Consider the following 13,139-nt stretch of genomic DNA (forward strand, 5'->3'; position numbering starts at 1 on the left):
TAAATCGACTCCAGACACAACATGACCCTCGACCTCTAGCGGAGTGTGCTTTATGTGCTGTAAATGAAAAGGTAGAGCATCACAGGGGCCGTCAGCAGAGAGATACAGGGCCCTTGGAGCTGCATGGGAGAGGGGTCAATCTGAGAAGGTTTAGAGAGTGGTGATGCAATGTGTACCCTGACCCCTTTTTAGCTCTCCATAGCGCGGGGAGACAAGGGACCATGTCAAGGAGGGAGAATATATAACTCAACTGTATCTGTCTTCCTCAGACTCATTTCAGGGCCTATGAAAAAAACATAGCAATGCCAAATACTAGGCTAAATTGGATGGAGAACTGGTTCAATTGAATGGTTGGTAACCTACTTTAGATGATTCGATCCATTGCCTTAATCATTCATTTAGTTCCAGCTTTTTCAGTAAAACACATGTTCGTACTAATTAAGATATGATTAATAGCCTACCTATCATTGTTGCAACAACCATGGGGTTATTCTACATTGAGGACCTAAATCTACAACTGTGCCAAAAGGAGCTCCAAGCGCCTTCCATTACTCTTATTATATAAAAGCAATACTATTTAATAAAATCCTACATGCAAGTTACATTATTTCATAGGAATCGTCGTGTTTAATTGACTGACATAAATTACTTTCTGATAAGGCAGATTCTTTACTTGAGTAAAGCGATTACGCACGAGTTGACCCTGTAAATCAGTCGATGAAGATTTGTGCCAAACTATCGACTTATGCGCATAGGGAGGAAGGATGGGACAAAAGATATGAAAATAAGGATTACAGTTAGTTCACCACACTGACCATAATATTGTACATGCAACATTAATATGTAGGTGTTTATTATTATTCTTTATGCACTTTGTAGTCATTTGCAACATTAAATGGAAATGGTGATTGTTTATTATTCTGCACTATTTTTTACTTTTATTTATTACGCAACTTATTAGCCTAGCTCATACATGTTCATTTTTTTGGGCCATACGGTTCATTTAATTTAGTCTGGCTGTATTTGAAGCTGAAATGTATGATGAAATTAGATGTTTTTTTTCTACCTTCCAATGAACAGGCTTTATTTGATTCTGCTCTGTTCCCATAGCCTAATCAGGGTTTCCGATAGTTGATGCTGTTTATATAGGTAACATTTTTTTTCGGTGTGGCTGACACCAAGGTTGCCTTTCATTTGGAATGATTGATGAAGTCCTTACGGCTCTCCATATTCTGCAGTTTGTCAACACAACTACCTGCTGAGGGAGCGGGACGCCACGCTGTCGCTGCTGAGACGCGCAGTCTCTGGATGAAACCCGGAGAGATGTGGGTAGGCTTCGAACCCTTAGCCTAGCCTACATTATAAAACTATACGCTGTACTTTTACTAATAATAATAATTGTAATATAACATTTACCAACATTCATATTGTATAATATTGAGGAACAGTAGGCCTATTCTAAAATTAACCTTCAGAATAGGCCATATACAAAATGCAGTTTGAGAGTTCAAGATAAACTCGACCTAAGTTTACGATTTTTTTTAGCAAATGTATAATATCTTTCTGAATAGGTTACGGCGAATGTGGAGTTCCATTTACCAGACTTTTGGTCGTGTAAATCAAAAACGGATGCTAATCTGAAAGAAGCCAGGCATATACTGCACAGGTATAATACAAGTAATACAAAATATCATTGTCATTACTATAGTCTAATAGACCCCCCCCAAAAAAAATGAAAAGAGGAAGAATAGGGAAGGATACGAATATTTAGATTCTGGAAATAGGCCTATCTACTATTTCGTCTAGTTGACGCCAGTATGATAGGCCTACTTTCAATGGTCTCGTACACTTTGGCGAACTGACCATCAAACTCTAAACGTGATCATTCCGGACTAATTGTGTTCATCCGAAACACAGCAACTGGCATTTTTGCAATACTATCCATGACATCACAGTTTGAAAAAAAGCAGGAGGGGGGAATAGGCACCGCATGCATCTCCTTTCATTATTTTGGTCTGGAACCACCAATAATGTTTTCTACCCAAAGTTTTAAATGTGCTTTGGCATCTTTATTATTGGCGTTACTCTCACGCAAGGCTTCCTCGGGTCCAAATGTCAAGCAGATGCCAAAGTTGGGGATGTTCTTAACAATCTGAAACCGCACCTCTCAATTCAAAGCCCAAACCCAACGCTCTTGGAAATTGGAAATTCGGTTCCCATAGCCTTTTTTCTTTTTTTGCTGTAATTTTACAATTTATGGTTTAGGATTATTGGGTTTTTAATGATTTTCTGCTCTTTTTATGTCCTAAAATAGATCTCAATCAATGTGACATTGAAATATTGTGATGTCAACAGACAGCAGTTATAGAAAGGCAGGAGTTTTGAGTGTTTGTTTTGTTTACCGATTTGATCCATGAGTATAGGCCTATATTGTCTGCAGTTTTCAAAAGCATGCCAATAACTCCATCTGACTGCAAACGTGCACTGATTACGTTACGGAAGTTTTGGTTGGATCCACTCTGCCCCATCACAACCCTGCGCACAAGGGGATGTGTCAATAAGGTTTTAAAAGCGTATGAATACACCTGAAAATGATGATGAAGATCATTTCAAGAAAACACGTTAACTAGGGGTAGCCCTTTGAAAGAAATGAATTACCCATCGGCAGTCCCGCGATGATGGTGCTTGTAGCTGCCCTCTCTGTCTCCGGGTCTTCTTTAGTGCTCTTGAGAACTCTATTTCCTATCGAAAAAGCATCGAATTGCGATTATTTTAGGGAGTTACATGGCATGATAATAATCTAATTATTTGCAATAGCATCGTTATAAGATGTATCTAATAAGTTCTCAATACTTAAACAAAGTATATTGGTTGTAGGGAATAAAGAAATTTACGGGATATATAACGAGATGTCCTTATGATCATTCTTTCAACATAATTTTCTATGATGAAAATATTTCAGAAATACATTCTATTATCCTTATGAAATACGTCAGTTCACGTAAATAAATTAAAAGCAGAAACATTTTCACAACAATATTTCCCCTAGCACGTATCAAGTAGCCTTATTGGCCATATCATAAATAATCATGATACGATATTATACTGATATGATTACCTGATATAATTGCTTGTTAGTCCGCTTAAATGTCACATTTGATTTGATCAAGAAACTGTACAAGAGATAACGGACTTTAGTTCTGTCAGAGGTTTAAAGAACTGTAATCTCCAGATGGCCTTCTAATTGAAAATGGGCTGCCTTATTTTGTACATAAGGTAACAAATGAAAGACGCACGAGGACTTGATTTTTATGGCCGTTATGTCAAGCATGGGGAAATCCTTTCAAGGAAGATGGAGGAGTATTGTAGCCCACTGAATGTTTATTTATATAAATGAACGAATCCTACATGTGCTATATGGATACATATTGTTGTTGGGTGGGGAAGATTAAAACAATATCCTACCCTTTTTCTGACCTGACAGAGCAGCAGCAAGTTGGTTTCAGTTGATACTAATGTCACAGTCCATCCCAAAAACAAAATGGTATAAAAAGTTAGCAAAAATCTGAAATCGTCTAATGGTAATGTAAATAAATGTAATGTTCTCATAATGAATTACAATATGTCCAGGTATAGCCTCTGTATAGTATACTGGCTATGAAGCCAAGCCAGTGAAGCAACTAATTGTATAATATAAGTCCAGTATATACCATAAGTATATACACCCTAAACATAGCCCCATCTGCAAACAGGGTCATTCTCTCCATATCCTCACACACACACACACACACTCTCTCTCTCTCTCTCTCTCTCTCTCTCTCTCTCTCTCTCTCTCTCTCTCTCTCTCTCTCTCTCTCTCTCTCTCTCTCTCTCTCTCTCTCTCTCTCTCTCTCTCTCTCTCTCTCTCTCTCTCTCTCTGTCTCTGTCTCCTATCCTGCAGACTAAAGTGTCCCTTTTTCTGGAGTGGACAGAGTCTTCTGGACATCCAACAGCTCGGGCCAGCTGTTGTCCAGCTGTGGGGAGCGATCAGTGACCAAGTCTCTATACCTATCATAGACATCCCATCACAGACACGGCCCATAGGCTGATTCTCTATACCTGTCCTGTCATGGCTATGCTCTGATGAAGGGGAGATAGGGAACAGTTGTCTTCTGTTTCATACAGGGAAGATGGAAGGAGACTTCATATCCTATTGGAAAGGGTACTTTTCAAAACCTCAGTCTGGCACTCGACGGTACATTGGGATTCATTGGGAAGGAATATGGCTGTGAATATGACATGACAATCATTTTCAGCACCAGGACAGTGCTGTCATGGCAATGTACATAACCTAGTTGACTGTTGCAGTCCGTTCTCTCTCCTTATGGTTCTCGTTTCTGAGTCGAATACCTAAAGGTGAGTTCCTGATTCTAAGGCGAGTCCTGAATAAGCCGTTAGGTGATGTAAGTGGTGGGGATATGTTTTATGGGATGTTTTTTTCCTGAGACCATATCTCTCTGACAACTTACATTACATTACTGCCTCCCCTCCCCCAAATGACATAAAGATATACTAGGGAGAGCGCCCTGCCTAGACGTGACAGGCTGGGGTGTCTGACCCTTGTCAGATTACAAGGAGGGGAGATCAGTGATCAGTCTATAGGCTGTTGAGCTGTTGGATGGAACTACTGCTTTAATCTATCTGCTTATACATCCCCATCACATCGCAATCGCTGCGCTGCTACTGTTACTAGATTGGCACTGAGAGATGGAGAATATAATAGAATGGGCTGGAATGGAATGGAATAGAATTGGATAGAATGGGATAGAAAATAAAACACCAGAATATCCACTCATTTGTCCAACGTATCCCACACATTATAACACACTGGAGTACATGTCCAACATTTGGAAATGAACTCTGCTGTAAATTTGGCAATAAGCTTTTTTGGAAGGAGGCAGTTCCTTTCCGGATGGCGAGGGTCAACTTATTCAAAGGCTCTCTTCTGACATACTGCTGTACAACACCAGGCCATTCAGCAGCACTATGACAGTGTTATTAGATCCTGAGTGCATCTCAGCAAGTGTGGCCCAGGCTTTACTGGCTATGCTATTGAACATTAAAAGCCCACAAGGCATAGGAGCGTAATCTATATAATAACCCATAAAGGTTTCATTTACAGAAAGCCCGCTTGTTTCTCACCTCAGTGTCTATGTCTTAAAATGTATCCTATTCCCTACATAGTGCACTACTTTTGACCAGGACCCATAGGTCTCTGGATAAAAGTAGCACACTGTGTAGGAAATGGGGTGACATTTGGGATGCAAACCAGTGAATTCCATAAGAGTTACATTGTATCAAGTGTCAAATCTAAACAGGATCTGCTGGGCTGGTTTCCAGCTAGGGGTTCCTCTAAAAGATCCGACAGGAAATGTGATGGAAACCACTGACACACAATCTTCGGTCAACGCTGTTTTCTGGCCACGCGAGGGGCAAGTTTCTGTACTGAATGAAGAGGCAATAGGTTGGGGGGAAAGGGGGGATATGACTTTCAGTGAATCGTCCAAAGTATGCAGTATAAAGGCAGAGTACCCTGGCATATTAAAGCAAGGGTGGGAAAGCTACCATAAGGTGTGTACATCCAATACACAGATGGGGTGGCACAGTCAAACACAGACCAACAGAGTGGTCAACCACATGTTGTGAGAGTTGTTATGAATGGCGTTAGTTGTAGTGGGGTTGGTGCCAATGTCCCCACTCTCCACAAGAGCTCACCAACTCCAATGCCCCCTGCTTCAAAGCACCAGGAGGGAGACCCAGAGATCCAACGAGACCTCGGTTGGGAGCAGCCCTCTGTGGTTATGGAGGGCACCAGAGCCAGGGTACCGGGCCCTCCTGGGGCCTCCGAGGTCCAGCCCTCAGCCTCTCTAAGGGCCCAGTTCTTCCAGGTTCCTTTGGCCCTCAGGCTAAAATAATATCCAGTGGCTCCAGTCACTAAGCCTGGTTAATGCATCTGTCCAAGGTCTGCAATTACCTGGTCATAACATTACCCCAGCCGTTGCCAGCCAACCAATCAGGGCAGGGCTTCTATAGGCTTCTAAACAGCGCACATTTCGCCAATGTCAAGCTGTTTGATCTCTGAGGGTAATATTGCTGAAAGAAACATATCAGGAGAGAGAGGGGAGAGGCCGAAGAGAGTATTTTTGTATTCTACCTAGCGCCTATTGTTTGGAGGTATCCACCTTCATCACAGACTGGGACATGCGAGGCATACTGCTGGCTGCAGGTTTACTCCTATAGAGACACACACACAGACAGATAATCATGCATTATGTTTATACACTTTTTAGTAAGAAATAAATACAATGGGCACGTGTTCAAGATGTGTTGCTTATAAATCAATCTGACATTTTTATTTTTTATATGTCAAGTAATTATTCTGCTCTAGTTTTTAGATGTAAGCTATCCATTATATGCGTGGGGTTTTAAGATCATTCAAATGATCGAATTTATGTAGGCCTATAGCTGCTCTGCGTTGTGCCTGCATGCCGCCTCTTCATTGTAGCTTAATGAAGCATGGACGTTTTGCTTGTTTGTGATTTGTACATTTCCAGCGTCGCCCAAGTACCATGTTTTGCTGCTGTGCCTATGAGCACTGGTGGTATAGTGCCTCGGTGTCTGCCGACTGAAAAACATAAAATGGCGCGTGATTAATCGTGCAATTACCAGGGTAATTTTCCCTCTTATCGGCGCCGGACTGCAGAGTGATTTGCTTTATTGACGTCCTTGTTTTCACACATTACTACATTGTAAAAAGTCAAGGTGCGTTAATAAAAGGCAGAGGTGAGCGCTGTGTAATTATAAAACACACACATTTGTAATCCCGAGCCATCAAAGCGGTGAGACATAATTATAATTACTATGACAACCGATTATGTTTGTTTTTCAGAATGATTTGTAACGGGTTTTTGATTTGTAATCGATTCGTTTAATCATAATTATCTTAATCAGAGGTAAATAATCACATTGACGGGATGAATTAGTGCTTTAAGAAAGCCTAGAGGAACATTTGACCGCCTGGTTTATCATTATGTCCTTTACATAGAAATGAAAACATCCTTGATTTTGACCCACTCAACATGCTAGAAAAATATGGCAAACTCTACTTAAGTAGGCCTAGCCTCGGTAAATGAACGGTTGCTTTGAAATGCAATGCAATAAGGCTTTATTGATATTGTAGACTACATTGGAACTAAATCTAGGCCAGATTTTTTTTAAACAAGGTGACATTTACCCAGTTATTCTTTGTAATGATTAATGCGATACGTGTGTGTATATATATATATATATATACATACATACATACATACATACATACATACATACATACATACATACATACATACATACATACATGTATGTACCTTATATGTCATAAGGTGAATGCACCAATTTGTAAATCGCTCTGGATAAGAGCGTCTGCTAAATGACTTAAATGTAATGTAAATGTACATACATATATATTGTAACGACCCTGTGTTTATAAGAGCGGAAATCGACTCTGCCGCACGAGCATGCTTTTGCGGCACAGTCAATAGTGCGCCGGACCTTGGGCTACAAGGTCTAGGGTTCGAGACCTGCTCCCTGCCTGTTTCATTACAATATATATAGCCTTATTGCGTTTCACTTCAAAGCAAACATATTCATTTACCTGGGTTAGGCCTACTTAAGTAAATTTTGCTAGATCTTTCTTACATATTGAGTAGGTCAAAATCAAGAACGTTATATATTTGGGTCGACTGTTGGAAAGAAATATCGTGGGTGATGGGCGATTTGCGTTAAAAACAAAATATGGGTAACAAACGTTGGAATTAAGACATTTACGTTTTTTTTAGGTACAGTTTATTAGAGATTGAATGAATGTATCAGTTTCCGTGTGTGTAATGTATATGCTGTGCTGTTCCTATAATAGAACATCTATAGGCCTATCTTATATTGAAGATTGAGGTGTCCCTTCGCAATCATCCGTGCAATGCAGACTCTTCCCCCCGTTGTTGGAAGAGGAGTAATCGGCTATGTAGGCCAGTCAAGCATCCTCTTTACATAGCCAGAAAAAGCAAATGATTTGATTCAAAGTGACCATGAGTCCCATGGCATTCTTTTCAAACAAGGATTACATCGTCACGAAATCAACGAATAAACTATTCAAATGAATATTAAACGGTTCACAATCATTCGATAGTGAATAGGTCCATTAAGAATTGAAAGTGAAAAAATCATGCTTTCAAAATAACGACACTGAGGAATAAATTCACATAGACAACAATGTTGAGTTCAACAATTAGATTATCATTTTTTTTACAGTTGCATTAAGGGTTAGTGAGCGAATTGTATGCAGTTTAGGTTTTTTATATTCCTTTATTTAACTTGGCAAGACGGCAAGACAAATCAAAGGCACTACATAGGCTTAGAAAACGTCATACACAATAACATTCCTAGAACTTTAAACATTGCTTCGAGTTGTGCTCTTATAAGATGACGTATGCATGCCTGCCACATCGCTGTTTAAATTATGTTATAGGCCGAATAATGAATCATGTTATTATTTTTAATAAATGAACGACACATTTTTTTTCACTAGGATAAAAATAAAAACGGTAGTCTGATTCATTTAGAAAATAATTTAATGTAGTATATTTTACTCTATATATCTCATATTTCTATGCGAAGGGAAATCCTACACACCACGAGCAAGGCCTTTTGACACAAAACAGGCAGAAAGAATAACTTAATTAATTCCTGATCACATTTGGTCTTGCATAAAAAAAAGCCTTTCTTCAATGAGAGCTTGAATTTCTCTCCAATAGTTTTTGTGTTTCGTTTTCAGATGTTTTCATTATACACTTGCCTGACATATGAATTCAATTCACGAACAGCAAATCTGCCCATAATATTGATGCTCTACGCTATTTGCTGTTCTATCCTTCGATGCGTCAAGGACACATTACAAGAGCTGGTCACAACCATTTTAGACCAAATAATAAGTCCAATAAGAAATCCATTCACGTAAAATCGGCCTCTACACTCTTAGAAAACAGTCCCAGTAGTCATTGCATCATTTTCGCATAAACGAACCATATACACTCTTAGAAAAAAAAACGTTTCAGATAGATCCAAAAAGGTTTATCGGGTTGCGTCATATAGGGCACCTCTTAAGGGTTCTATATGGCGCCATGTATGAAGCAAGCAATATAACCCTTTTTGGTTCTGTCCGGATTTTTTAAAAGAGTGTATACGTTTCGTTTATGTCAAAATAAATATAACCACTCCTGCGACTTTTTTTCTTCTGAAGTCGACCATCTTCTCATCGAATGTGGAAAAACCACCATTGCTACCCGTAAGGTAAACCACATTCTCTCTCTGTCTCTGCACCAAGGCATTGTCCAGGATCACTAGGTGGCGATAGAAACCCCCACTAAAACACAACGTGGTTTCAGAGAAACCTGCCAAACTTTCGCCTCAGTCGAAACAACCAAAACAAAAACATGTCCAAGTCTAAGCAGCATTCAGAAAGAACACAACCTAACAAACAACATCAATTACTGTTTTTCTCTAGAACATGAGTTCATGCTCTGTAGTTAACTGGCAGGCCTAATTCCAGCTGCTCCTCCAATCAGATCCCACTGGGAGCACACTGGTTGAATCAAAGTTGTTTCCATGTCATTTCAATGAAAATACGTTGTCTACATCCAGTGGGATATTAACCATCCATCAAGACCTGGGAAGAGTGACTAGAAAGCTTAGGATTTTACGTAGCAGGTTAGGGTTAGCTAATATACAAAACAAATCTACTTTTGAAGTCAATTTGACATAAACTGTATCCCATCTAGACATGGCCACATCTAGCTGAACAGTGAGGGAGAGAGTTCTAATCCCCACTGTTGTGCTCTTGAGTCTCTCTCTCTCTCCTATGCCTCTCTTGGCTGCTCTACCAGTCTCTCATCTTTCTTTCACTCTCCCCATCTCTTTACATCTCATTTCTCTAGAATGGTGATCGCAGCCAGTCACATCAAACAATCTCTCTCTCTCTAGTTCTCTATTTCTTTTAGTCTCTGTATACCTGCATCCCCCCCCCTCTCTCTCTCTCTCTCTAGTTCTCTATTTCTTTTAGTCTCTGTATACCTGCAGCCCCCCCATCTCTCTCTCTCTAGTTCTCTATTTCTTTTAGTCTCTGTATACCTGCAGCCCCCTCTCTCTCTCTCTCTAGTTCTCTATTTCTTTTAGTCTCTGTATACCTGCAGCCCCCCCCCTCTCTCTCTCTCTCTCTCTAGTTCTCTATTTCTTTTAGTCTCTGTATACCTGCAGCCCCCTCTCTCTCTCTCTCTAGTTCTCTATTTCTTTTAGTCTCTGTATACCTGCAGCCCCCCCCTCTCTCTCTCTCTAGTTCTCTATTTCTTTTAGTCTCTGTATACCTGCAGCCCCCCCCTCTCTCTCTCTCTCTCTCTAGTTATCTATTTCTTTTAGTCTCTGTATACCTGCAGCCCCCCCCCCTCTCTCTCTCTCTCTCTCTAGTTCTCTATTTCTTTTAGTCTCTGTATACCTGCAGCCCCCCCCCCTCTCTCTCTCTAGTTCTCTATTTCTTTTAGTCTCTGTATACCTGCAGCCCCCCCTCTCTCTCTCTCTCTAGTTCTCTATTTCTTTTAGTCTCTGTATACCTGCAGCCCCCCCCCCCCTCTCTCTCTCTAGTTCTCTATTTCTTTTAGTCTCTGTATACCTGCAGCCCCCCCCCTCTCTCTCTCTAGTTCTCTATTTCTTTTAGTCTCTGTATACCTGCAGCCCCCCCCCTCTCTCTCTCTCTCTCTCTAGTTCTCTATTTCTTTTAGTCTCTGTATACCTGCAGCCCCCCCCCCCTCTCTCTCTCTCTAGTTCTCTATTTCTTTTAGTCTCTGTATACCTGCCCCCCCCCTCTCTCTCTAGTTCTCTATTTCTTTTAGTCTCTGTATACCTGCAGCCCCCCCCCCCTCTCTCTCTCTAGTTCTCTATTTCTTTTAGTCTCTGTATACCTGCAGCCCCCCTCTCTCTCTCTCTCTCTCTAGTTCTCTATTTCTTTTAGTCTCTGTATACCTGCAGCCCCCCTCTCTCTCCCTCTCTAGTTCTCTATTTCTTTTAGTCTCTGTATACCTGCAGCCCCCCCCCCTCTCTCTCTCTCTAGTTCTCTATTTCTTTTAGTCTCTGTATACCTGCAGCCCCCCCCCATCTCTCTCTCTCTCTCTAGTTCTCTATTTCTTTTAGTCTCTGTATACCTGCAGCCCCCCCATCTCTCTCTCTCTCTCTAGTTCTCTATTTCTTTTAGTCTCTGTATACCTGCAGCCCCCCCCCTCTCTCTCTAGTTCTCTATTTCTTTTAGTCTCTGTATACCTGCAGCCCCCTATCTCTCTCTCTCTCTCTAGTTCTCTATTTCTTTTAGTCTCTGTATACCTGCAGCCCCCCCATCTCTCTCTCTCTCTCTAGTTCTCTATTTCTTTTAGTCTCTGTATACCTGCAGCCCCCCTATCTCTCTCTCTCTCTCTAGTTCTCTATTTCTTTTAGTCTCTGTATACCTGCAGCCCCCCCATCTCTCTCTCTCTCTCTAGTTCTCTATTTCTTTTAGTCTCTGTATACCTGCAGCCCCCCCCTCTCTCTCTCTCTCTCTCTCTAGTTCTCTATTTCTTTTAGTCTCTGTATACCTGCAGCCCCCCCCCCCATCTCTCTCTCTCTCTCTAGTTCTCTATTTCTTTTAGTCTCTGTATACCTGCAGCCCCCCCTCTCTCTCTCTCTCTCTCTAGTTCTCTATTTCTTTTAGTCTCTGTATACCTGCAGCCCCCCCCATCTCTCTCTCTCTCTCTAGTTCTCTATTTATTTTAGTCTCTGTATACCTGCAGCCCCCCCCTCTCTCTCTCTCTAGTTCTCTATTTCTTTTAGTCTCTGTATACCTGCAGCCCCCCATCTCTCTCTCTCTCTCTAGTTCTCTATTTCTTTTAGTCTCTGTATACCTGCAGCCCCCCATCTCTCTCTCTCTCTAGTTCTCTATTTCTTTTAGTCTCTGTATACCTGCAGCCCCCCCCTCTCTCTCTCTCTCTCTAGTTCTCTATTTCTTTTAGTCTCTGTATACCTGCAGCCCCCCCTCTCTCCTCTCTCTCTAGTTCTCTCTAGTTCTCTCTATTTCTTTTAGTCTCTGTATACCTGCAGCCCCCCCCCCTCTCTCTCTCTCTCTAGTTCTCTATTTCTTTTAGTCTCTGTATACCTGCAGCCCCCCCCCCTCTCTCTCTAGTTCTCTATTTCTTTTAGTCTCTGTATACCTGCAGCCCCCCATCTCTCTCTCTCTCTCTAGTTCTCTATTTCTTTTAGTCTCTGTATACCTGCAGCCCCCCCATCTCTCTCTCTCTCTCTAGTTCTCTATTTTTTTAGTTTCTGTATACCTGCAGCCCCCCTCTCTCTCTCTCTCTCTCTAGTTCTCTATTTCTTTTAGTCTCTGTATACCTGCAGCCCCCCCCTCCCCTCTCTGTATCTCTCTCTCTCTAGTTCTCTATTTCTTTTAGTCTCTGTATACCTGCAGCCCCCCATCTCTCTCTCTCTCTAGTTCTCTATTTCTTTTAGTCTCTGTATACCTGCAGCCCCCCCTCTCTCTCTCTAGTTCTCTATTTCTTTTAGTCTCTGTATACCTGCAGCCCCCCATCTCTCTCTCTCTCTCTCTAGTTCTCTATTTCTTTTAGTCTCTGTATACCTGCAGCCCCCCATCTCTCTCTCTCTCTAGTTCTCTATTTCTTTTAGTCTCTGTATACCTGCAGCCCCCCTCTCTCTCTAGTTCTCTATTTCTTTTAGTCTCTGTATACCTGCAGCCCCCCATCTCTCTCTCTCTCTCTAGTTCTCTATTTATTTTAGTCTCTGTATACCTGCAGCCCCCCTCTCTCTCCCTCTCTCTAGTTCTCTATTTCTTTTAGTCTCTGTATACCTGCAGCCCCCTCTCTCTCTCTCTCTCTCTCTCTCTCTCTCTCTCTCTCTCTCTCTCTCTCTCTCTCTCTCTCTCTCTCTCTCTCTCTCTCTCTCTCTCTCTCTCACACACAATTCAATTCAATTCAAGAGGCTTTATTGGCATGGGAAACATATGTTAACATTGTCTC

Source organism: Oncorhynchus gorbuscha, linkage group LG17, assembly GCF_021184085.1.
Source record: "Oncorhynchus gorbuscha isolate QuinsamMale2020 ecotype Even-year linkage group LG17, OgorEven_v1.0, whole genome shotgun sequence".
NCBI lineage: Eukaryota > Metazoa > Chordata > Actinopteri > Salmoniformes > Salmonidae > Oncorhynchus > Oncorhynchus gorbuscha.